The 27877-nt window shown below is 41.0% G+C and overlaps 1 protein-coding gene across 1 annotated transcript in view; it reads right to left on the bottom strand.

Annotated features, from left to right (window-relative positions):
* The window catches only part of CSMD2 (CUB and Sushi multiple domains 2), a 1000214-nt gene that overhangs the window by 617875 nt on the left and 354462 nt on the right, over positions 1–27877 (bottom strand). The gene's annotated exons all lie outside the window — the stretch shown is intronic.

Below are 27877 nucleotides of genomic sequence, written 5' to 3'. Positions count from 1 at the left end.
TATATATATATATATATATATATATATATATATATATAAAGTAATATGCTCTACCCAGTATTGACCCATCTATGGAAGCTTGCTGAGTCTGTTTCTGGAAATGAGTAATAGAAAGATAGTTCTTTTCCTCTCTGCTTCAGAGTCTCTTTGAAGTGATGAAGAGCCTTTTAATTGGCTGCTGGGCCAGAAGTCCCTGCATTTGGCCTACTGATCTGGCACAATTTTCCTGTGCTAAATCCCTGCTTTAGCATTCAGTCCTCCCACCTAGCCCTTGGATTGTGGTGTCCCAGATGCCCAAGGTTGACTCTTTTCTCTAGGTTTGCTCTCCTTCCAACTGGGATTCACCTCATATATGCTCCGAAGGTGTTCCTTCACCTGAGTGTTTGCCTGGTCACTTGGAGGCATGGACTACCGGGGAAATCTCTGTTCTTTGACCCCCCCAAACAGCAGAGCTGCTTGCTATACTACAAGTCTCCAGGAGAGGACTCCAGAGACCATCTAGCTGCAATGACAATTGTCTCAGGCCTCCAAGGGCCTAGGAAAGCTGCAAGGTATGTTTGCACCTTTGAAGGCAGAAAACATATAGTGAGCAACTAAAAGGGGCAGTCCTGGAGCCTGGGAGCACTTGGAGCATCTGGGGCACCAGAGACACTTTTGTATCAGAAGAGGATTGTGTTAGAGTTAGAAGGGAACTTAGAAGTCATCTAATCCAATTCCTTTATTTTATAGAAGGGGCAAGTGAAGTCTAGAGAATGAAGTGACTTAAACAAGATCACACAGACCATAAGGGCCAGATCTGGGATTCTTACCCAAGTACTCAATGCCAAATCCAACACTACTATCATTAAATATTTACTAAGTACCTACTATGTGTCAGGTACGGTATTAGTTACAGATATAGGTATGACAACACTGTGACACATTTTGAGTAATGAAAAAGACCATCCACGGTTCCTGGCTTAGTACCTGCTTTTTTATGGCTCTGTATCTCTTTGTTCTACATTTATTATCTATAGGACCAAGATAGTCTTTATAGCATTTTTCCATCAGGCAGCCCATTAGATCACCTCCTGTCTCACTGACAATAGTCCCCATAGGCAATGTGGAAGAAAATTCAGATATTTCCCATGGAGCCAAGATGGCAAACCAGTGGATTTACTGACTCCACTGGAGGTGATGGGTGCCAGCTCTCATCAGTCTAAGTCAGGACTTGGAGCATGGAATACCCTGTTCTGATGAATCATTTGTAGGAGGTACTAAAGATTTGCTTGATGAATGAATAAGTGAATACATGAATGAATGAATATGTATGCCAACATATATCCTACAACCTGTATGTACATCCTACCTTTGGGTTACTGCCATAACTGAAGGGCTCTGCCTAATTTCTCCCTGCCACGAGACAGACATTTAGCCATTTCCTCATTCCCATAGATCCCCAGAAATGAGGAAAGATAGTAGCACTACCTTTCTCAACTGTCTTATCCATAGTCCTCGTTTCTCCCTGTCTCCTGGGTCCTTTCTATTTTTTTCCCAAGAGACACCTCTGTTTCTCTACCGATCCATGCCTCTCCCTACCCTATCCCTAAAAGCCCCAACTTTTTGGGGGGAGATTCCCTTTGGCCCCTCATTTGCATTTGGAAAGGACCCAAAGGGAGGCACGATGCACTCTAGGGTTTTAGGGAAGGTTCCCAGATTTACAAAGACAAGGACCTCAAGAGGTCAATGAGATCACTCCACCCCCCTTTCCCTCTCTACATTCTGCTCCCCTCTTCCCCCCAGGAGCTCATCACCCTGTGATTGTCTGCTCTCAGGTCTCCTTGTGTTTGCAATCGGGAGGCAAGCAGCTCTTTAAGGACTCCTGGGGAGACAAATTGCTAGATAATTGATTCAGCACCAACCCCAGGCTGAGCACTGCCTATTGAGTCCTTGATGAAGCCCTCTTTCCTTCCTTCCTTCCTGGATAGCTCACCTTATTATTGCCAAGGTCCTAAGGACCTTAGACCTGGCGAGGGAGGGGGCTCTAGTGAAGGGAGCTGCAATGTCACAGACATCAGTGGCCAGTATGAACTTTGGGGTCACGCGACTAGATTATTTTGACCACGTTAAAAATCTTTTAAGGAGAGAAAAACAGGAAGATGGGCAGGGAGGAAGAAAGTGGTAACAAAAAATCCTCTTTGCTTCCCTCCCACATCCTGTCCTTTTCTGTATACACTTGAACCTAATAGATTTCTTAATCAAAAGGAAAAAACAAAACAATAAAAACCCAACAGCTAGAAAAGCCCAGCCCTTTCTCTCCCCCTCCTCTACAGCCCCAAACAAAACATAGCCACAATATCACAGCCCCTCCTCCATGCCACACACGGACACTAAACCCCACAATGCAACAGGCAGGCATCTCCTCTACATCCATATAGCACCCCTACCACATACCCCCGTGTGCCCCACAGCACATATATGCCACCACATATCCCACACATGCACATGCCACAAATAGTCACCCTTTCCACAGGGATGAGCCCCACACACAGAGTAGCCCTATTCTCGCCCGACACCTATATCCACATATGTCTATAACTTTTGAAGATTCTGTAGCCAGGCGGCATGACTGACTTGCATAATTCAGACTGTTACCATGCATTGATGGGCCTCCTCTGTCCAGGGCTGTTCACTGATTAATTTTTAATCAGACTGAGTTTAGCATGTGTAATCAGTGAGAGTCAGGGCTAATTTGCAAACGTCCCTCAAGAAGGTGAGCGCTCCTCACTGAGAGGAGTGACTCCGTGTTTTTGCCTCTGCAATTAGACACGGGAGGTTATGTGCCAGGAGGGGCAGATGTCCCCTTCACAGGTAGTTTAAAATAATGGAGCCCAAAGCGATTGGGACAGGGGAGCTGACATAGACCCCTTCTTAACAAAGCAGATGACCACTAGCCTTTAGCTCAGTCCTGGGTGAATAAGATAATGCAGACGTTAAGGCGGTCTTATAAATGGGCCAGCCAGCCCTTCTTCTAGCTGGGCTATACTTTCTGGCTCTCCCATCTCTGCACCTGGCATCCATCCTTACCGCCCAAGGGGAAGGGGCATTTGTAAATCAGGTTTAAATGACTGGAGGCATTCAAGAATCCTATAGCTCAAATTTTCTCCTTATTCCATTCCATTCAAATCATCGATTCATCAAGAGTTTGGCAAGTTCCCACAGGTGCAGGTCCCATGCTAACTCTCTGAGAGACAAAGACAAAAAGGACTAAGTCTCTGCACTAGAGAAACCTCCGTTCTCTTGTGGAGACACATCAGTAAAAGAGAGAAGTAAATACAAGGTAATCTGAAGAGGGAGCAAGCACTGAGATGCTCAGAGCCCTGGAAAGTCTCCCTATAGGATGTGGCTGGTGAGCTGAGCCCTAAAAGAATTGAGGGATTCTAAGGCAAGGAAAGAGCACCTTCCAGACATGTGAGACAGCCTGCTTCCCATCTGGGGCTGAGCAGAGTGTAACAGCCAAAGAATGGCAGAGTTGGAAGGGACCTCAAAGGGCATCTAATTCAGTCCTCTTGCCAGATACATGAATCTCCTCTCCAGCATCGCTCATTGAATACTTTCACAGCCGTAGAATTCACAGCCTCATTTCTGCATAACTGTAATAAAGAGGGTTTTTTTTGGTTTTATATTTGAAATCTGCCTCCCTTTAACTCTCCCACTCCCTCCATCATACCACATTGGTCCTGCTAGGCCCTCTGGGACCAAGCAGAACAAGTCTTTTGCATGGTATCCTTTGAAATATTGGAAGAGATTCATCTCTTGAGATTCTCTTCTCCAGTTTCTCTAGTCTACTCTCTTTTGGAACTGTTTGTAGCCCCCTCCATGCTCAGGTTTCCCTTCCTTTTAGCCGTGCTTTGGTAGAAATTAGAATGACCTCTAGCCATCTGCCCTGCCCCTTCTCTTTTTACCAATCCCACCCTATGCAGCTAGCCAAGCTGTCCCCTTTCTCCTGGCATTCAAACTGTCTCCAGATCTCACTTTTCAGGAAGGCATCCAGATGGACCAGTCGAGAGAATGGATGACTCTCCCGGGTCCATCCTGCCTGTATTTGCTATCTCAAACATCCCCCTAGCTATCATGCAAGGAGACTCTATTGACTAACAGAGTATTTATAGGCTCTTTTGGTTTTAGCATGTTTCTGTCTGATCCCAGAGGACTGTGTAACCACCTCTCCTCCCCTGCCCTCTTCTTTCAGCCCACTCAAACCCCCATCCTTTAGGACTCAGCTCCAATATGAACCTCTTCCATGGCTTTCCCTTATTATCCTGGTCTAGCCTGATCATTCTCTAGATGATCTCCCAGGAGCACTTAGCTGTAGTCAGAATCTCTTAGTGGCTTGCAGGACTATTTAACTGTGTCATGTTTATACGTCATTTCTCCTCAACTAGACTGTGAGCTCCTGGGGGAGGGAATCAGTAGCTTTAATTCTCTGAAGCTGACAAAGGGCTCCCAGCAGAAGGTGAACAACCTTTCAAGGACTTGGATGGCACTGAATCCACTGCTCGGCCACTCATTATCAATAGAGCCCAGTCTTTTCCCTGTTGAAGGGAGGATTTCGTGGCACTAAGAATGGGGGCGTAGTTGCAGATGTGTAGCAGGTTAAGGGGAGTTTTGCAGGAGCTACAGATGGGGCCTTATTGGGCTCAGCTGCTGACTCTGCTGCGAGAAGCTGTTAACCTAGGGCTATTTTTACCAGTACCCGGGACTCCACTGACACTAGCACCGCTGATTGCAGTCTCCCCATTTGTCCCTGCTTTGCTTGCTGGTGAAGATAATTAGAGAAGGGATGCTGCGTGGTTTTGAAACAGAACCCAGTACCCCCAAAGAGCACTGCTCCAATGCCCTTTTTGGGGATGTATGTGCCTTTCTCAGGTTCCTAGCTCAGAGGTCATTGGAGAATGTGATAGCTGGAGGGGACTCCAATGGTCGTCTAAGCTAAACCCTTCATGAAACTCAGTCAGTCCTAGTCACTCAACATGCACTGATTAAGCCCTTCCAGTGTGCCAGATAATTGTGCTAAGTGCTAGAGAAGCCAACAAAGACAATAATAACTACTACTACTAATAATGTGCCAGGCACTATGATAAGTGGATCTCATGTAATCCTCATAACAGCTCTTGGAGTTTGGTGCTTTTATTATCCCCATTTTACAGATGAGGAAACTGAGGCAAGTAGACGTTAAATAACTCATCCATGATCACACAGCTTGTATCTGCTAATATATACATATACACATATATACATACATATATATGTGTGTATATCTATCTATCTATCTATCTATCTATCTATCTATCTATATCAATCTATAGCTAGATTTGAACTCTGGTCTTCCTGATTCCAGGTCTGGCACTCTATCCACTTTGCCACCCAGTTGTCCCCAAAATGGTCCTTCCCCTCAGAGAGCTTTTATCCTCCTTATAACATTTTTGACAAGTGGTCATCTTGCCTCTGCTTAAAGGCACCTGGGGAGGGGGAACTCACCCTCACTTAAGGCAGCTGTCCACTTTTGGAGAGCGCTAATTGTTAGAGAGTTTTTCCTGACATAAAGCCTCGGTTGGTTTCTTTATAACTACAACCAATGCTTCTGGTTCTGCCCTCTGGGGCCAAGCAGAACAAGTCTAGTCACTTTTCCACATGAAAGCTCTCCATCACCTTGAAGGCAGCTGTCACGTGTTCCCCTGAGTCTTCTCTTCTCCAGTTCCTTCAACCTCATGATTCTCATATTTTCTGGTTACCCTCCTCTGGATAGACTCCATTTTATTGATATCCTTCTCAAACGGTGGCCCCCAGAACCAAACATAATACTTCAGAACAATGAAGTAAATGAGTAAATGATGAAAGCAGAATACATTAAATATCTATCACTTACCTATGGAAGCCCAGGCCTTTCTTACTGTAGCCCAAGATCATATCACCTTGGTTGGCTGCCATATCACAACACTGACTCATATAAAGCTTATGGAGTCCACTAAAATCCCTTTATCTTTTCCATAACAACTGCTGTCTATCCAGGCTTTCCTCATCTTATACTGAAGCTTTTTTTTTTTTTTGTATTCAAGTGCAAGGCAGTTACATTTATCCCTATTGAATTTCATCTTATTAGATTCAGCTCAATGCTCTCTTGCCTGTCAAGACCCTTTTGGATCCTGACTGTCATCCTGAGATGATGTGGTGTGTCCTTGGGTTCCCAAGACAGGAGAGAACCAAGGAAGAGTGTGACACTGGTTTGGGTCTATGAGTCTAGGTAGCTGGTAGAGATCAGAGGTCTGGTGGGATCTGGTCAAGTTCCATGGGGCCAGTGGCTACTGCTGATGGTCTCTCCAAAGTAGATTAATTGAACTAGTGACCAAGAGTGTTCCTGTGAGCTCCCATGTTCCTCTCTGCATTATCAAGAAATAAAATGCTTGGAAAATGAGCAAACTCCCTCTCAAGAGAGTAAGGATCATGATTTTTTCTTCTTCTATTTCTCTAATACCATATATCGGTCAATACTGGTCAAATGGAATTGAGGGCCTCTGAGGGCAGGGGAGCATCATGACGTCCAGTAGTTCTCCATCTACCAACCAGTTATATCCTAGCACATGCTTAAAAATAAAGTTTGGTGGTGCTGAGGAGAAGATGCAGAGAATGGTGATAATGGTACCCTGGTTTTTACAAAGTAATCACTAGTTGCTATTGTTTTTTTTTTCTCTTCTTTTTATGAGTAGGTCATTCCATACAAGAAAAAGAAATTATGTTGACACAGTCTTTCCCTCCCCACCCTCTTGTCCCCTTTCCTCTCAAATCTAGAAACTCTCACCACCACCATGCCACGAACTCTAATCTTTTTATATCATTCTGTGGTAGAGTTTGTAATGTTATTTCCAACAATGATAGTTACAGGAGATAGGATTTTTATAGGGCTGGTTATTTATGGCCTAGTTACTGATGGATACAGCAGATGCAATTTCACGGATTCGATCTGAAGAGAGGAGCTTCTCAGCATGGCTTAAAGAGGTGTGTTGTGCAGAGAAAACAAAAATGGAGTGAGGTATTACATGGTCAGGAGAGAGGCCAGTGAGCAGAGGTGGAAGGTAACCAATATCAGATGGACTGCTAGGGACCCTATGGGATGATGCCAAGCCTTGATAAGTCTCAACAAGGCATTAATAGTCTTGACCATCACCCAAACAAATGTAGAACCTAATAAGGTCTCTGGTTTTGAGTCTTGGTTGTCCATCCCTGAGGGGTTCATTTATCTTCCATTGCTGGAAAACGCTAAGGAAGAAGCGATACTGGGCATATGTTCTCCCAGTATCCATGGAAGCAAAAGAACAAAGTCTCCCAATGAGAGATTAAACAACTGTAACTTGAATTTTTGGCAAAAATTTAGAGCATGTTACTAAAAGGATTGTTTATTAGCATTGAGAAAGAGAGAGTGAGACCAATAAGAGTTAATATGGGCTCAACAGGAAGAAGACATGCCAGACTAAGCTCATTTCCTTTTTTGACATGTTTGCTAGACTGGTTGATCTGGGGCATGCCAAGGATGGATGCACTATGTAGAATTTAGCAAAGCATTTGACAATGCCTCTCATGATATCATAAGTAGAGAAAAATGGGCTAGAGACAGCATAGTTAGGTCGATTCGGAAATAATTAAATGACTAGAGAGCAGTTTCAGAGATTCACAGGGGTTCTTAACCTGGGGTCCTTGAACTGATTTAGAATATGTTGCTGATTGTATTTTGATATAATTGGTTTCCTTTTTAATTCTATGTATTTTATTTTATGCTCTTAAAAACATTATTCTGAGAACGAGTTCATAGAAACACAAGACTAGCCAAGGGGGTCCATAATGCAAAAACAGTTAAGAATACAGAGGTGTGCTGGAAACAGCTTGAATTGGCTTCTGAGAGCTAATTGTTAAATTTCTGGAGTAAGCATTTACATGCTGGAAATCAGCAAATACTACAAATTGGGGATTTATTGCTTTGTTGGTTGTTTAGATTTAATAAAGTGATGGATACAATTTTACTAACTAGATTTAAGCTTAAAATTGTGTTCTGTATATACACTCATCCCCCAATCTCTGACGATTATTAAATATTTACCAACACAATTGTCTTTAAGAACCATGGCAAGACTTCTGATTCTTTTTCCCTCTCCTACTGATCACTCTCTATAGACCCCAGTTTGTCACTATCCTTCCTGAACAGGGGTATAACTGGGCACATGACTCCAGAAGTGGTCAGGGACAGGAGGATCATCCTCAGGATCCTACACTCTGGGTCACCTCAGCTTTTCCAGGTGTCCTGACATTGTTGATTCCTGGAGTAAAGATGAGAAGGGACATAATATTATTCATTAACTACACAAACATTTACTAAGCACCTACTGGGTACAGTGTAGTAATCTTCACAATGATGGGAGGAGAAGAAATAAAAAGATAAACAAATTCACAGTCACTGTCTTAAGGAGTTTATAAAGGTTATAAGCTACGTGCACCAATATACATAATGGAAATTGTAAATATGTGAGTGCATAGGAACAATGAAACGCTAGAAGATGAGGAAGAAGCCACTTTCAGGGGGTTGGGAGGAGGTGAGTCTGGGTATGCTAGAGCAGGTAGTGTGTGAGCCCTGGGAAGGGTATCTCACCCAACAGGGATAAGGAGGAAACATAGGAAACAGTGCAAACAAGTATGAAAGTATGAGGCGGTAAAGAGCTACTGTGTCATCTACTTTGTTCATGAGGGGGATTTCAGGTGAAATACATCTAGATTGATTGGAATTAATCAATACAAATGTATTAATGTGCCAGGGGCAGCTATGTGGTGCAGTGGATACAGCACTGGGCCAAGAGTCAAGAAGATCTGAGTCAAAATCTGGCCTCGTACGCTTTGCTAACTTTGTGACCTTGGGCAAATCACTTCACTCTGTTTGCCTCAGTTTTCTCATGTGTAAAATGAGCTAGATAAGGATATGGCAAACCACTCCATTATCTTTACCAAGAAAACCCCAAATGGGGTCATGAAGAGTTGGACATGACTGAAATTACTGAACAGCAATATGTGCCAGGCTCTGAGTCAGTTGTGAAGGACCTTCAGTGACAACCTATGTCACTAGAGGCCAGTTAGACCAGACCATTCCTGAGGGAGAAACTACTCAATATTAGAAACTACTCAATATCATCCTCAACAATTGCCACTGAGGATTCAACTGAGGTCCTCTTGTGAGGGAAGAACCCAACACCAATGAGGGAGGCCATATCCCTTTCAATAACTCTTAATTGTTAAGGAAATTTTCTTTCCCTGAAATTATTATATGCTTCTTTCCATCTAGTACTTACTACTCTTAACTTCACCTTAGAGGACCAAACAGGACAAGTCAAATCTTCTCTAAGTTCAACATTCCCAGTCAGATCAATTCTGTTCTTACATGCCATGACTTCAAGTCCTCTCCCAATCCTAGTTACTCTACTCTGAATAGATCCCACATTTGGGCATAATATTTCACATGAAGTCTAACCAAAATGGAGATCAAAGGGACCACCATTTTGGAAATTGTGCCTCTCAATGCAGCCTTAGGTGATTATATTAGGTTGTATTTTGTTTGCTTTTTGGCTGCTTCATGGCAATGTTGACTAAATATTGAGCTCATTAAAGCACAGGTAGTATGCTGTGCAATGGTAAGATTGGAGGATATGGATTACTAGAGACCAAAAAAAAATCTGACATGGCTTGTATTTTCCAAGTAAGAAAATCCTTTTAGCTCACAAAGAAATCTCCTGGTTCCCCACTTTCACTATGGTAGCTCTAGTATTTTAGATTCTAGAATTTTAGCTTGACCTGGAATCTGAGGCCACATGGTATGGCAGAAAGAACATTGGACTTGGATTCTAAAGAACTTGAGTTCTAGTCCTGAATTCAATGTTTCCTATAACTCTGTGACCTTGGGCAATTCCCTTCACCCTCTCTGGGACTTAATTTTCCTCCTATGACAAAAGTGGGGACTTAATACCTATACTTCACCCCTATGGTCATTTGATGGAATGTTTAACATTGCATACCACAGGGCTCTGTATACTACTAAATCCTTGACAAAAGTTTGTTCAGTTGGATTCTTAAGAGATTATATTACTCATTAGTTTGTTTCATAATTAATTATTTTTACTAATTAACTTATTTTTTGGCACATTAAAATCCCCAAATATCTCATCCCCTTCTTCCCTCTCCACACCATAGAAGGCATCACCTGATGACAAAATTATACATACATACATACATACATATTGTTTTTTGTTTCTGTTTTTCAGTTCTTTTTTTCTGGAGGTGGACATTAACAAGTTATTCTTCAAATATTAATTCTGTAGCTACATATATATATATATGCACATATATATATATATATAATGTTCTCTTGGTTCTACTTGTTTTGCTCTTCATAATTTCATGTAGGTCTTTCCAAGTTTTTTTTTTAATTAACTAACTCATCATTTCTTATGGTGCAGTAATTCCATATTGGTTTGTTTCTAATGAAAATGGATTGACGAGGCTATGGGATAACTCTGCTTATTACTTATACCTCAGTCCTATTTAAATTTTAAACAGGGGAAATCAATAATGAAATACATCTCTCTCTTGTTAGTAGATGGATGGAGGGGACTATAGATATGGAATGCAGTATACACTTGCAAATGCGGTCACTGTGTGAGTTGGTTTTGTTTAAAAGTTTTTCTCTGTTCCAAGATAGGATTCTATGGCAGGGGTGAGGGATGGAGGGGTCAACGTGGAGGGAGGCATGAGTAGAAATTACTGAAGCAAAGAAGAAAAGATAAGAATAGATTTTAAAAAGTGACTTCTTACACGTTCAACCTATCTTGTTGTTATCTCTTTAAGCAAGTAGGATACTGTTTAATCAGTATTCTGACATAATCCCTTTGACAATCTCCTAACTCCTATGGCAGACTGATGGAAGGGCAGCTCCAGGAGAAAGTATCTTATAGGCAGTTGGAGCTATGTAATGAGGGTAGAACTGAAGATTTAGGTTTGAGAGTCATCCACAAAATTGAAAATATGGGAATAGATGAGATCATCAAAGAAGTAGAAGAAGATCACTAAGGCAGAAACTTGGGGGATTTAAAGGATAATGGCGATAGTCACAATCATGACCATGATGCCCATGGAGGTGACGAAATCTAGCAGGCTCTTATAATGAGCGCTTAAATCACTTAAACTTTTTTGGCCTACCACCCCCTTTCCAGAAAAAAATATTACTTAGCCCCCTGGAAATTAATTTTTTAAAAAAATTTAATAGCAATTAATAGGAAAGATAAATGCACCTGTGGCCATCACCCCTATTCTGGATCGCTGCAGCACCCACCAGGGGGCGGTGGCGCCCACTATGGGAATCACTGACTTAAAGGCTTTGCACTGATCGTGTTGAAGGGAGTTACCAATAAAAGATGGAACCTTGGAAAGTGGAAAGCAGAAAGAGTACTGATTTTGGAATCAGAGGGGCTGGGTTCAGATTATGCTCTAATGCTTGTTCGAGGCAGGGTATTATAGTGAAAGAGGCATCTAAGTGACAGAAAATAGAGTACTGGGCCAGGAGTCAGGAAGACTTGGGTTCAAACCAGCTTCAGATACTTACTAGAAGCTATGTGACTCTGAGTAAGCCACTTAACCCTATTTGCTTCAATTTTCTTTCTGTAAAATGATCTGGTGAAGGAAATAGTAAACCCCTTCAGTATCTAGACAAGATAATCCATGGACAATATTGGTCTGCTATGGTCCATGGGATCCTGAAGAATTGGACATGATTGAATGACTGAACAATTATATTTGAAAGAAGGCTGAGCACAGGGTGGATGTTATGAGGCTGAAATGACATAATGAATGTAAAGCACATTGCAGATCTTAAAGGGCTATATAAATACCAGTAATGATAATGATGATAATGATGATGATGTTGATGTTGATGATGTTGTCACCAGTCCTCCTTCCTGGTAGGACCTCATTCAATAAGCCTTCTACTACAATCTTGCCAAGCTCAAGCAATGTTTATAGAGCAAAACTGGAGTGTCCTGGTAAATGTTTAACAACCAAGCTCTCTGAGGAAAAATTGTATGTACACATACTTTTAAGTTTAATCTACATTATTAGCACTTTCCTAAGTCTAGACAATCAATAAAAAATAAATTGAGCCCTGACTTGTAGAGATTGTCAGTTTCTGAGGTGTAAATGCTCACATTGAAAGTTGAAAAATTGATTGAAAAGCTGGTTAAAGCTGTCTCCAACATACCCATCATTGAATTTGATTCAGGGGAGATCTGGATTTCAAATCCCACCTCTGGTACATACTAGCTGTGTGATTTTGGTCAGGTCATTTAACATCCTTATAAGAAATATTGGATAAGAAGGATTCTGAGGTCCCTTCCAGCTAGATGACTCTGGTTACTCAGTCAAATCAGTTAGTCTACCTACCTATACACAAGGAGATTGTGACTTTTTCTTTTCTCTTTCTCTCATATCCAAATAAGATCACCAAATTAAAGTCATTTTGGGAACTTTAGAGCACAGTATAAGTATAAACCACTATTACAATCTTGTGTGACATTGTCATTCAAGCTTTGTCTGTGCCTCAGTGTCCCCAGATGAAAAATTAGGAAAATAATGTTTACCTTGGCTCAAAAAAACCCAAACCCTTACCTCTGTCTTAGAATAAATATTATGTATTCCTAAATCAGAAGAGTGGAAAAGCCTAGGCAATGGGGGTTAAGTGACTTGCCCAGGGTCACACAGCTAAGTGACTAAAGCCAGATTTAAACTCAGGACCTCCCATTTCCAGGCATGGTTCTTTAGACCCTGAGGCATCTAGCTGCCTCCTTACTGTGGATTTTTAGCAAGGATACTTTGGACATATAGAGACTCTTATTGAAGCTATTTTCTTTTCTCTCAAGTGCCTAACCATATTCCTTCTTCCTCCACATACATTTATAGAAGTGGATGGCTTAATCTCTTATTTCACTAAGAAGACTGAATACATTTTTCATGAGCTCCATCAATTTCCTTCTTCCATTCCTTAAAATTCTCTGTGTCTCTTTCACTCAACTCAAATGGCACTAGAGCTTATATCTTTATAACTGCACTAATGCCAATCCCCATGGCTGTCCTACCACATATCTCATATTCCCCTGTTTTCTCTTTAGATATCTTCAGTCTCTCCATTTCAAAACTTCTTCCTATCTACCTACAAATATGTATAAGTCTTTCCAATTCTAGAAAGAGCCTTCTTTTATCTGGTGACTATCCCATTTCTCTCCTACCATTGAGAAACTTTTTGAAAAATTATGTAAACCAGATACCTCCATTTCCTCAATATTGTCTGTCCTCTGCCCTTATCACTTTACTCAAATTGCTCTCTTCAGGATCATTAGTGGCATCCAATTCAGTAACCTCTTATTCAATCCTCATCTTGTTTGACCTTTGTGTGCATCCAACATTACTGACCACTGTACACTATTCTTCTGTATACTCTTTTCCTCTTTTGCTTCAGAGATATTAAGCTTTCCTGATTCTTCTCCCACTTAACAATTCCTTCTCTGTCTCCTTTGTTGACTTCTGAGAAGGGTTAAATTAGTCCTTCTTGGCACCCAGTGGGCCAAGCAGTGAGTGGAATTGACAGAGAGGCTGATTTCTCCTTGACTTAAGAAAAAAACCTCCCAAACAATTAAAACTGTTCACAGGTGGAATGGACTGCCTTGGGAAGTAGTGGACTCTCCAACCATCCATCAATCAACAATATTACACTTACAACGTATAAGGTACTCCAAAATTGGAAGCCTTCAAGCAGAGAAGCTGGATATTCATCCACTCACTGGGCATTTTGAGAGCAGTTTCTAACTCATAAATGGCTCAGATGTAGTCTCTCAGGTAATTTCCAACTGATTCATACCTACTGTGTGCCCAGCAGGAACATACTAAAAAGTCTCAGTCACAGTTTCTTGCCCTCCAAAGACCTCAGATTCTGGTCAGGAAGAAGGAAATGAAGACATACACATAAAAAGTGACTAATGAGCTCAAGCTATGTCTGCTTAGGATCAAAGAAAGGGAATTTAGGAGTTTAGAGAGCAAGTAAATGGGAAGGTGCTGGGAGGGCAGACAATGGATGTTAGAAGAAGGTTCCCTAGCATTGTCTTCTACCTGAATTCCAATTAGAAATCATTTGTGTATGCTGAAATATGTATATGCATATACACACATATGTGTACATACAGATCTGTAGATGCCACATCTAGAAATGGAGAGAGGTATTGATAGGCACATAAATATACTTATGGAGAGCTATAATAGGATAAGGGCAGGTCTTAAGGAAATGTGATATTCTTTTTTTTTGTTTGTTTGTTTTTTAAACCCTTAACTTCTGTGTATTGGCTCCTTGGTGGAAGAGTGGTAAGGGTGGGCAATGGGGGTCAAGTGACTTGCCCAGGGTCACACAGCTGGGAAGTGTCTGAGGCCAGATTTGAACTTAGGACCTCCAATCTCTAGGCCTGGCTCTCAATCCACTGAGCTACCCAGCTGCCCCCTGAAACGTGATATTCTTGAGAGACTGTCGTATAGTAGATAAAGTGGTAGATTTGGACTCAAAAGGAAATTTGGAATCAAATATAACCTTAGACACTTACTAGCTATGTGACCCTGGGCAGGTTACCACCTCTCTCTAAGCTTCACTTTCATTATCAGCAACATAGAGATGCTATAGCATCATTGATTACAGAAATTGATTGATTATTATAAATTACATATATAAATATGTATATACATATAAAATATATAAATTACAGAAAATGATTGATTATTATAGCAACATTGATCACAGAAAGCTGACCCAGGAGTCAAAAAGACTTGAGTTCTTGGGTTCAAATCCCACACTGGCCAAATATTGGCTATGTGATTCTAGATAAGTTATTTATTCTCTCAATTCCCCAGGCTACTCTCTATACACACCACAGAGCAAGTATAGCAATTTGCTCTGATAAAGGTAGCTACTCTCCCAGAGTCCCCATATACTGATAAAATTCTAGATCTGGTTTAAAAAAAACAGAAGCAGCTATCTCATGGGGTTGTTATGAGGATCAAATGAGATAATGTATTCTATAAGGTGTTTCAACCACTTGAAACCACTATGATGTGAGTAATTATTAGAAGTATTAACCTTATAGTTGGCACAACCCAGGGGAGAAGTATTAATAGCCTTAGTAGTGGTAATAGAGTGATGGCAATGGGAGTAGGAATAACAGTAATATAATAAGCCTAGGAGATACTTTTACTTAAAAAGCCTTTAAAAGGTTAGAGATTGTTCTATATATCACCTCAGTGGTATGGCGGGGACCTGTGTATGTAGAAGTACAATGCTCATGTCCAAGGTACAATCTAGCAACTCATAAGCCAGTCTAATGGTCAGAGTCAGAACTGACATATCAAAGAATCATGGAATCTTAAGGTTGAAAGGAACGTGAGAAGGATCTAATGCAGGCTGTACATGAACAAGAATCTCCTTTCCATAATGATAGGCACGAAGGAGGACAGGTTGGGTGCTGCTTCTCCATGTATTCCTTGGTCACGTGTGTTCTCTATGGTTGGGTGCCCCCACCATATTTGATGCCATATGTGATGCAAAGTACACTTTCCTGTTGTGTTATTACTGTTTATCCTTCTTTTCTGAAGAGGACCAAAAACAGCACAGGAAAATGTCTTTAATTGTACATGAATTGAATTGAAGTGAGGTAAGAGTTGCATGAAGTCATCAGTCTCACTTTTTCTTCCAGTCATCAAAGTCCAGTGGCAAGACAAAAGTCAGGTCAACTGGCAATGGCCTGGGAAGCAGTGGATAACCTTGATGTCTTTGCTATCTGACCAAGCTCTAAGTGCTCCACAGAGCCTGCTTCAGCTGCTTTCATGGCCATTAGAATAAAGGGTTTGCGGGGCAGCTGGGTGGCTCAGTGGATTGAGAGTCAGGCCTAGAGACGAGAGGTCCTGGGTTCAAAGCCGGCCTCAGACACTTCCCAGCTGTGTGACCCTGGGCAAGTCACTTGACACCCATTGCCCACCCTTACCACTCTTCCACCTAGGAGCCAATACACAGAAGTTAAGGGTTAAAAAAAAAAGAATAAAGGGTTTGCAGCATCCCATTCCACCAGGGGAAGTCTTCACATGCTTAGGAGAGACATCTCCCTAACTCAGCAACAGATCTGCTGTCTGTTGGGTACCCTCAGTTGGTTTAGCACATCTCCTGAGATGGTTTCCCTGGGTTCAGTCACTGGATATGCTACAGCTTCTTGGAACCACAGGTGAGAGTTGGTTGGGTACCAAGTAAACGCCAAAGGAAGATGAACAGCTCTGAAAAGGGCTCAGCAAGCCCTCCCACCAGAGGTGCCAGTATTCCTTGAACATGTATACATGTATGTATTTATGGGAGAAGGGGCAAAATATTTATGGAACATCTGTCATCTATTATTATTGCTGTTACATTGTTGTTTAATAAAAAGGTTTTTGTTTGTTTTTTTGGTTTTTTTTGCTATGATTGGTATGAACTTACTATAAAAAGTTAATAAACACCAGTGGGGAGTGACTTATGAGCTACAGTTTGAAGAGGGTTCTGACTTCTAAAATAACTGAAATTTGGAATAATTAGTTACACCTGAAAGTTGTAGTTGTAAATGAAGAAGGTGCTCAAACTCTATATATAAACCTTAGAGAGATATCCAACCAGCCTCTCCAGTGAGATGATGATGCATTGCCCCCTGAGGTAGTCCATTCCACTTTTGGACAGCAAGATAATAATAAAGTTTTCCCTTTTGCCAAATCTGAATTTGCTTCTCTTCAACTTTCACCTCTGCTATTTTCCCTAGTTCTTCTCTTTGGGGTCAAAGAAAACAAGTTTAATCCTTCTTCCATGTGACAAGTCTTCAAATTCTTAAAGCCAGGCCACATAACCTTCCTGCATCTTCTCTTCTCCAAGACCTCGAGGGTCCTTGACTTCACAGGTAATCATCTATAGATATAACTTTCAGAATCTTTTTCTGCCTTCAAGGCTCAGCTAAAGTGCCCCATCTTTTATCTTTACTAATTTGTTGTTTTCTCTCCCCTTTCTTCCTCTTTTTCTCTCTCTCCCCCATTCCCTCTTTTTAATGGTCAGTCAACAAACATTTATAAAATAATTACTATATGCTAAGTGCTAGAGATTTGACAAATGGCAAAACCACTCTCTACCCTCAAAGACTCAAGATAATCTAACAGGAGACAACATGCAAACAATTACAATTCACTATATATACAAAGGCATTGAGGAGGGAGAAGGAAACCAAGAAACAGAAATTAGGAGTCTCCCCTTTGCCAGAGGTCTTAAAATACTTGAAACCAACTATCACAGTCTGTCTACATCTTCTCTTCTCCAAGCTAATCATCCCATCTTTCTGGAGAAGGTGAGATTTGAGCTGAGTCTTGAAGGAAATGAAGTAATCTCACAGTCAGAGGTGAGGATGGAGAACATTTCAGGCACAAGGGGCAGCCAATACAAAAGCATGAAATCAGGAAACAGGAATACTCCAGTGTAATTGTATCATAGGGTACAAGATGTAAAGCCTAACAAGATTGTCAAGGTATGAAGGGGTCAGGTTGCAAAGGACTTTAAATACCAGATATGATATTTATTATTTGATGCCATAGGTAATAGTCACTGAAGTTTATCTGCGAAGGAAAGTAACATGGGCAAATCTGTACTTTACCCCTTTGGCAAGTGGGTAACTGATAGATAGGAAAGGGGAGAGAATTGAAGCAGGGAGACAATCAGAAGGCTATTGTAATAGTTCAGGAAAGAGGTGATAAGAGCCTAGGTTGGGGTGGTGGCTGTATGAGTAGAGAAGAGAAGATATACAGGAGAAGACAGAAACAAAAAATGATCTGCCAGAAATTAGCAACATGGGATAAATATGAGGTGGTGAGTTTGAGTGACTGGGAGAATGATGGTGCCCTTAACAATAATAGGAAAACTGGAAAGAGGGCAGTGTTGGGGCTTGGGGGGAAGATACCTTTGCCTCAAGTTACTTTGAATTTTCTGATCTAGATACACACTGTCCCCTTACAAATTCCACAAAGACAGAACCTATTTCACTTTTGTCTTTGGATCTCTAGTATCTAACACAATGCCTGGCACATAGTAGGTGCTTAATAAATTATTATAGTCCCCCAAAACATAAGTTTTTTTTTCTAGTCTAATTTTTATGTATTCAATAAACTATTCACTCCTCGTGCCCTGTCTTCCTGCCTGGCATCTCTTTCTATCTCTTCTTACCTCTGCCCTCAAAGAGCCTTTTTCACTTCATATCTGGAAATGATCCTTTAAATATTCCAAGCCAGACTTCCTAATGGATTAGTGCCTCATTTTCTGGAACTCCAGGTTTGGAAATGAATTAGATTTTTCCAAGAAGAATACCTCTGACCCACCCCACCCTCCAATTAAAACACCCGGGCTAGCATCTCTGACCCTGAAATTGTTTTGACACCTACTTTGATAAAAGAGCTGCCCAGGAAGCATAGACCCAGGGTAGATTCCTTCTACCTTCTGTAGCCTAAAGACCGTCGTGGCTGAGCCATTTCTCCTTGGACATCATATCTTTTCTTCCCAATGCACGTTTGATGGTATTAGTCTGTGCTGTGGTGTGAAGAGATTTGCCTTCTTTTGGAAGGGCCAGCCCAGGTTCTGGTTAATGGGGCTCTCACTGGGCTGTTTCAGACCCCTTCCCCCGTTACTCCCTGCCTCTGGCTTGCTTGGGCCATTCTGGCTAATGGTCTTCCCTGGAACATATCAAATAAAAGGGCCTATTGTGTTTCAGCACTGAGAGTTGGCTCATCGAATTCTTCTGTGACTGACATAAATGTTTGTTGAATTGATTTGAACTGAAATCCATGAAATATTAGATCCGGGGGAGAAAGCGAGGAAACATGATGTGAGTTTGGGGGCAATGGAGTAAGAGCACACAGCGAAGGGTCAGTAGAATACCTAGTAGGGAAGAAAAGGGAATGAGACTAATGATGATTTATCTCAGCCAAGAATCAGCCCGAGGCAGTGTGATTCAGGCTTTCTGCCAGCCTTCCCATCCTCCCCGCTCAGCTGAAGGCAATGCAGCTGTGGCCTGACAAACAAAACACTCGACCACCGAGACCCTCTCATTGGAAACTCACAACCACTGGCTCAGGTCCCGTAGGTAATGTAGTACAAATAGGACCCCCAGTTACAGATGAGCAAACTGAGGTTCTGAGTAAGTCATGTCATATGCATGCATATACCTTTCTGAGACTTAGTTTCCTCCTTTGTAAAATTAGAATTTGAGCTATACAATCTTTAGGTTATTGCCATTCTCTGAATCTAGGATCCAGTCTATCTCTATAGGCCTAAATGGGTTGCTTAAAGAAGGAGACATTAATAATAACTAGCATTTTTGTAGCTTGTTAAAATTTGCGAAGTGTTTTACAAACAACATCATTTTCAAGCATAATAACAACCTTGCAAGGTAGGCATATCAGTAGGTATTATTATTCCCACTTTAGATATTGGAAAACTGAGGTTCAGAAGTTAAAATGGCTTGCCTATGTTCACATATCTATTAAGAGTCTAAAATGACATGAGAATCCTGGATTATCTGCTTTCCAGAAAGGCAGAAGATTAGAAAACAAATACCAGAGACACTGGTATTGGCTGAGGAAGCCACAAATACCTGACTCAGAATATATTCTGAGAAATGGGTATAGTATCTGCCCTCTGGGCAAGTGTGGCAACTTATTTTAGCCAAGGGGAAGCCAAAAGGAGATCCAATCCAACCCATTTCATCAAGAATTTACTAAGCATCTAATATAAAGAAGACACCATCTCATTTTCTTGGGATACAACGACAAAAATAAAAACAAAAATAAAACAGTTGCTGCCCTCAAAGATATTACATTACGGGGGAAAGGGAGGGCAGGGCAGAGCAAAAAGGAAACAAGTACAAATACATCATAATTTGGGTAGGAAGAGAACTCTAAGGGTTAGGAGATGGTATCAGGGAAGGCCTCCTGTAGAAGGTGCCCCATGAGCTGAAATTTGAAGGAAGCACTTTCTTTCTTTGTTTTATGCCCAACTAGCAGTATGGTAGGCAACCAAAGGCTTCTGTCCTGCACTATAAACCATATGTCCTGACTTATCAAAAAATAAAAGTCTATATTCCAGGAAAACAGGAGATTCTAAGAAGCAGAGGTAAAAAGAGAGTTAGTTCATTCTCTTTGCTTGGGCAAAGACTACAGAAGAAAAGTTCAAAGCCCATCTCTGACATATATGGCTTATATGTTCCAACAAATCATTTGACCTCTCAGTGCCATAGAGAATTCTTTAAGACTATAAGTTTCAGAGAAGGGACTTATGGGCAGTAGATGGTAGAGGCCCCTCATGTAGGAATTCCCAGGATCACTGAAATCCCAGATTTAGTCCATATTCCCTATATTACCTTATACCAGTGGTTCCCAAACATTTTTGGCCTACTGCCCCCTTCCCAGAAAAAATATTACTTAGTGCCCCCTGTCATATACTATCATTGCCCCCTTACAGTTATTCACCACCTCCAAATACACCTGTGGCCATCCCACTCTGCTGGATCGCTGTAGCGCCCACCAGGGGGCGGTGGCGCCCACTTTAGGAATCACTACCTTACACAGAGGATCTTAACCTTATTTTGGGTCTTAGATATCTTTGGAAGCCTGGTGAAACTTATGGATCCTTTCTTAGAATAATGTTTTAAATAATTAAAAAAGTGTTAAATTTTAATTAGAGATTAGTGAAAATAAAGATGTGACATTTTCCCCTATTCCATCCAAGTTCACAGATCCCCTAGAATCTATCCATGAATCCCTAGATCCACATTAAGAAACCCTGACCTAGAGTAATATAGAAGATGCTAGGAGGGAGGGGAATAACATTGTAAGATTAAACAGGAGGCACAAGAAGGTCATAGGAACGTAAAGTAGTTAGTGGGGCCTCAAGATAATCTGGTAAACTAAGGCAGCAGAAAAGCAAACATCGTAAGCCAATACAGAGGAGGAAATTCCCTGAAACTTAAACTAAATGTATACAGAATTATAGTAATGTAGCTCAATGATATTATAAGTAAATAAACACAAACAGAGGCAGGATATTTGCAGCCTTTGAGTGACACTTGGAGGGGAGATTAGATGAAGTCTGTAAGCATCATGGTGATGGGAGAATAGAAAAATGAATGTTGGTAAATGAGAAGTCCTGAATTTCTGGGAGAGTGAAAAATTGTATCAAGGCTTTATGTTGTAAGCCTGCTCTCTGTAGATGCTAGCTGGAGCTTCGGAGGCCAATAATGCATTATAATAAATCCACGTTGCCTCTATGTTATTCTTGACCCTGGAAAGCCACAGCGGAGGCCCAGGAGCAACAGTTTATTTCAATTAACCTTGCACACCCCTAGTCTCAGCTCAGCTGTTTTCCTTCATTGTTATGTGCCCAAGAATGTGTGTGTCTGTCAACCAAGAACCTCTAGCCTTCATTCTAACTTATGTGACTTGACTTATAACAAAATAAAATCCATTATCCTAGGGAAAGCAGAATCCTTCTGACATGAAGAATATCTCCATTTACAAAAAAATAAAAATAAAAAGTCACAGCTTCCAGAAAAATCCAACAAATGCAAAAGAATGGCCACAAAGAAGAGAGCCATGAAGCCCAGAAACTGCCTAAATAAACACTTAATCTCTCTGCCAAAAGGAGAGACAGGGCAGTCAGAGACAACATTACCTCTTGGTATAAGTTTATTTGCATCACTTTCATTTTGCCCAACAAGAAAAGGATAGGGGCTATAAGTAGTATTAGTTCACAAAACACAAAAAGCAGTGGAGGATTCCAAATCACTATTAATTAGAGAAATGCAAATTAAGCAACTCTGAGATACCACCTTGCACCTATCAGACTGGCTAGTATAACATAAAAGGAAAGTGATAAATATTGGAGAGAATGTGGAAAAATTGGGACTAAGACACTGGTAATGGAGCTGTGAACTGATACAACCATCCTGGAGAGCAATTTGAAACCATGCTCAAAGGATCATAAAACTATGCATGCCCTTTGACCCAGTAATACCACTTCTACATCTGTATCCCAAAGAGATCAAAGATAGGGGGGAAAGGACCTACTTGTACAAAAACTATTGATAATAGCCCTTTTTGTGGTGGCAAAGAACTGGAAAGTGAAGGGATGTTCATCAGTTAGGGAATGGCAGAACAAGTTGTGGTATATTATTGTAATGGATTATTCTTGTCCCATAACAAATGATGAACAAGTTGATCACAAAAACAAATGGAAAGACATATGAAGTGATGCAAAGGTAAGTGAGCAGAACCAAGAGAAAGTAATAGCAATGATGTACGATGATCAATGTGAATCAATTATTTATTATCAGCAATGCAAGGATCCAAGTCACCACCAAGGAACTCATGTCGAAAAAGGCTGTACTGCTGTAGAAGGAACAGATGGAATCTGAATGTGGATTGAAGTAGGTTATTCTTCACCTTATTTCCCCCATGAATTTTTCTCCAGTGTAAGCGATACGTGTCTTCTTTCACAACATGATGAATATGGAAATATGTACTGTATAATATAACACATGTACCATATATATCATATTACCTGCTGGTTTGGGAAGGGAGGAAGGATGGGAGGGAAGGAGAGGGCATGGATCACAAAATGTCAGAAAGCAATTATTGAAAATTTTACCAGTGTATAATCTGGAAAAAAATAATGAAAAAATTGAATAAAAATAAACAGTAGAGGATAGTAGTGATGTAGCTAAGAAAAGTTCAACCTGTGAGCATTTGTTCACAATATTGGAAGGTGCAAAACAGGCATGAACTAGCACAGATCTCCTGGCATTTTCCCATCATCAATGATCAATTCTCATCAGCAATGGTAGTGGAAAAAACACATTAGGGCTTCTCTTCCTCAGTACCAAATGCTGAAGAAGTGTCACTTTAGGAAATAAAGTTGGAAAGGAAAGAAAATAGTTAAGAAGAGCATCATCTGGACCAGGTCCAATTTGTAGACAAGAAATCCATGCTGGAGGCACTCAGGATGATTTTCAAGATGTCTCAAGGAAAGGAAAAGTGTACACATGCATGCATACACACACATGCGTGCACACACACACACACATAGGAAAAGATACCCAATAGTGCTTTTACCCTGTCTGCTGTCCCCCACTTCTTACCCAAAGCAAAACCTTCTTTTTCATCTCAAGCAGAATTTTTTATGAGAATGGTCTCTGCACCCATGGAATACACCCTTGATGAAAACATGAAATGGGAGCAGACTTTTGCAGATGATGATTTCCTTTAGAAGCCCACATCTTTACAGACCCACAAATGAATGATCTGTGTAAAGCATATACAATCCTGCTGTGTCTGTTGAATATGTATATGTTTCTAAACATTTAACTCAATAGAGCAAAATGCATCCTTAAAGGATCTCTTTAGACAAGATGACTCCCACGCGTACATCAAAATCATATGAGACTCTATGACAGACAGGACTGCCACGATAACTTTGCTCAGTGATCCACTGGGTATTGATATCAAGCAAGGTGTTAAACAGTGAGATATATGTTCACCTGAGGCATTCATCCGTGTCACAGAAGATGTTCTGCATAAAGTCAAGACAGAAAAAAAGGATTTCCTATTAATGGAGAGGATCTCCAAATGTTATTCTCTGCAGGCAGCATTGTACCAATTGCAACAAACTCATGTAAAATCACTCAGCCAGTCAATAAACATTAATTAAGTTCCTTCTATGCGCCAGGCACTGTGCTAAGTGCTCAGTTCAATATAATTTGGTAAGCATTGATTAAGAACCTACTGTGTACTTTAAAACAGAGTCCAGATACTCAAATCCTTTTCTCTGCCATCATCTCAACAATCCACTTTCTTTTCTATTTAACCCAACTGCCAAAGAGATTCCTAAAGCATAAATATGGCCATATTACTTTGAACTAATTGGCATACATAGGAATAATAATAATGATGACTTAAATATGTGTGATATTGCTATATAAGTGCAAAACAATTTACAAGCATTAAAGCATTGAAACCTCATAACAACATGGTACAGTGGTGAGAGACTGCTTCAGATCAAGGAAGATCTCAGCGCAGGGATTGTTTCTGACACACTGGTTGTGTGACCCTGGGCAAATCACTTCCTTTCTCAGCACCTAGGCAAAGCTTAAAGCTATTAGTACCCAGAAGTGCCAGCCTACATGGGTAGGGAGTGACCTATCATGAAGTCCAAACCAAACCAAACAAAAAAAACGAAAGCAACTACAACTCTTTTAAGCATTCATGGCAGGTGATGATGCTTATCCTCATTCTAATGATGAGAAAACAGATCAGAGAGGCCACATGGCTTGCCCATGGGGTCACAAAGCTGAAGAGCATCAGAGGAAGGATTTGAAACCAGGTCCAGAAGTCTGTGCACTGAGCCACGCTGTTTGCTACCTACCCCCAAAGGTTCACCACCGCGAAACTCCGAAAAAGAAAGACCATCCTATTCACTCCCCCGAGGACCTTGCCTAGTGATTATATCACCTTTCTGAAACCACAAGGAAACAGTAGCTGTTGTGTTCCTCAGTGCCACAGTTGGTTTTACTCCCCACAAGAGCGGGTGTCTTGTTGATAGATGAGGGGGTGTCCAATTGTCCAAATTTATCTGCTGCTAACAGGACATGTCATCTTTCTTTTACACTCCTAAGCACCACATAGAATGGTTCCAAAGGAATGGCCTCCCGAAACTGCTATAATGTATGCTAATAAAAACAGTATACTCATAAACTAGCAGCTTCAGATTTTCAGAGGGGTCCAGGGATCCATAAACCACAGGTAGCAGGCGATCGCTGCTTCCCCATACACATATATCCTTAGCACTCAAAGGTTATTTATCCCTAATTGCTATGCAAGTACAAATTAGTACAACAAACGCACTGTGGCTTGCTGCGGTGGCACCAGCCGTGAATGGTGAAGACTCCTGCGCAGCTCCCTTAACGATTTCCTGTATTTAATTTCTCCCCCACCGAGGCAGCTTAATGGGAGAAGGAACATTCTTTCACATTTGTTTCACTTCGGAAGTTTGGGCAACTTTTCGAGTCTTACCTGGGAAGTGAGAGTCTGTAGGCAGTCAGGCTTGAACTTCAAATAGACAAGGGATCAGAAGAGAGGGAGGAGAGGGCCTTACGGTTGGGCTAAAAAGATTTACTGAGGTCCCTCAATCATATCAAACCAGATGACCCTGACGCTGGCCATTTCTCCAGGAAAGGTCTCCCAAGAGTGTCAAGTGTGCTGAAGGATATTGGGAACAGGGGGGCCATGAAGGCCTGGTTTCACATTCCACCACAAATATTTAATAGCTATATAATCCTGAACTGGTCACATAACCTCTTTGTCTCAGAAATTTCATCTATAAAATGAGTGGATTGGTTTTGGCGACCCCCAAGGTCTCTTCCAACTCCAAATCAAGGATCCTGATGATTCTAGGATAGCAATGACAAAGCAGACAAGGGCTGAACTCATTTCAGACATTTCTTAGCTGTGTGACTCTAGGTAAGTCATTCAACTTTTTTGAAATTCAGTCTCCTCATTTGCAAATTGAGGAAAATAATACCTGTAGTGTTTATCTCATAGGCAATATAGTAGCATAGGTAGGGAGAATCTTACTCCATTGAAATGTTAGGTCCAGACTGAAAATATTTATCCCATAATAATACTGTGAAGATCAAGTGAGATAATATATTTAGAGCCCACTGGAAATATTAAAGCATCCTCTCGACATTGATTAAATTTGACAAACTTCTTATGTACCTAGGGCAGTTACTTGGTGCAGTAGATAGAGTACTGAGTTTAAGTCAGGAAGGTCTGAGTTCATGTCCTGTCTCAGACACTTCCTAGTTGTGCACCTTGGGAAAGTCACTTAACCTCTGCTTGCCTCAGTTTCCTCATCTGTAAAATGAGGGAGATGGACTTCCTGGACCCTTTGTTCCCTTCTGTCTCTAAGTCTATGATCCTAGCTCTTAACATGTGCAAGCAACTGCAAAGTACTGGGGTCAAATTCAAATGAAAACAGGAGTCAATATAAAGATCCCTTAGGCATTATACTGACTTAGAAAACCACATCTTAATGCCAGCTGTGTTCTTTTTGTATTTTTTAAAATTTTGTTAAATATTTCTCAATTGCATTTTAATCTGGTTTGAGTGTAAATAAACATGGTAGATACCTCTGGCCTCTAGCATTCTTACACTAGAACCCAACCAGATGATACTCTTTCATCCCTCACTTCGTTGCTTCTGACTATAATGCTATAAGATCTAAGGGCAAAGACAGTGAGTGACCCCCACTTTACCAAAGAGGAGGTGGTAGGAAGCTCAATCCTCCAAGGAATGAGAGAAGGCTGGGAAGAATCAAGGAGTTCGGTCAAGAGTGAGTTCCGGAATTCCAGAAGTCAATGAGTTCAGCCTTACTAAAACCAAGGTGAGGGACTCTTCAAAGTAAGTAAAATAGCTTTGGGACTGGTAGAGACCTCAGGGGTTACTGAAGCCAACTCACATTCTGCAGATAAGGAAACTTGGAAGTAGCATGACTTACCCAAGCTCACATAACTAATTAGAAAGAGTGGAAGAAAATGATGATGATAACAGTTATATAGATGATAGCACTTATAGAGTGGTTTAAAATCTGCAAAGCACTTTGTATTTATTATCTAAATTTTATCCTCACAATGCTGGAAAGTGAGTTTCTTTATCTCTACTTTACATATGAGGAAACTGAGGCTGGAAGAGGTTGGTTAAATGATTTGTCCAGGATCACACAGCTAGTAAACTTCTTGAGGAAGGATTTGAACTCAGGTCTTCATGGCTTCAGGTTCAACACCCTATCTTCTGTGCCACCTCCCAGCCCAAGTAATAAGTACATAATTCTGCATTCAAATTCATGTCTCCTGAATTCCAACTGATTGCTTTTTCAAGAGGCAGCATAAGATAATGGAAAGAATGCTGAATTCAGAATGTGAGTATCTGAATTTGATTCCTAGCCTGGTTGTTTACTACCTGAGTGATCTTGGGCAAATCATGTAGTTTTTCTGGGCCTCAATTTCCTCATCTGTGAAATGGAGGGGTTGATCTATATTGGTAATGAGCAGACTTCGCTGGTGGGCCAGATGTGGCCCCCTGAAATGTTCTATCCAAACACACGACATTATTCCTAATCTGATGAATACAATGAGTAGGATACAATACAATGAAACTTCGAAAGAGTTGCTTTAGAAACGGAATGACAGATGAGCATTTCCTTTCCTTTGGCCCCCTCTTTAAAAAGTTTGCCCATCACTGATCTATATGAATTCTAAGGTCTCTTCTAGTTCTGAATCTCTGATCTTATAAACAGATCTCATTGTAGCACGTTGCCTCTTTAATTCTATAGGCAACCTTTCGGAGGTTATAACAAAAACAACTTTAGTCCCAAATTCCTGTCAGAAGTGTAAAATCTGATGGAAAGTGCTAATGTATTTTCTGGAGACTGGGCAAGAGTCCAAACTCTTTTTGTAGAGTACTTTCCAAGTTCAAAGACTAAGACCTTTTTTTTCCCTCTCTCTCTCTCTCTCCCTCTCCCTTTCTCTCTCTCTCTCTCCCTTTCTCTCTCTCTCTCTCTCTCCCTTTCTCTCTCTCTCTCTCTCTCTCTCTCTCTCTCTCCCTTTCTCTCTCTCTCTCTCTC

This window comes from Gracilinanus agilis, chromosome 3 (assembly GCF_016433145.1).
Source record: "Gracilinanus agilis isolate LMUSP501 chromosome 3, AgileGrace, whole genome shotgun sequence".
In the NCBI taxonomy this organism is placed as follows: domain Eukaryota; kingdom Metazoa; phylum Chordata; class Mammalia; order Didelphimorphia; family Didelphidae; genus Gracilinanus; species Gracilinanus agilis.
This window is presented reverse-complemented; position numbering and strand designations above follow the sequence as displayed.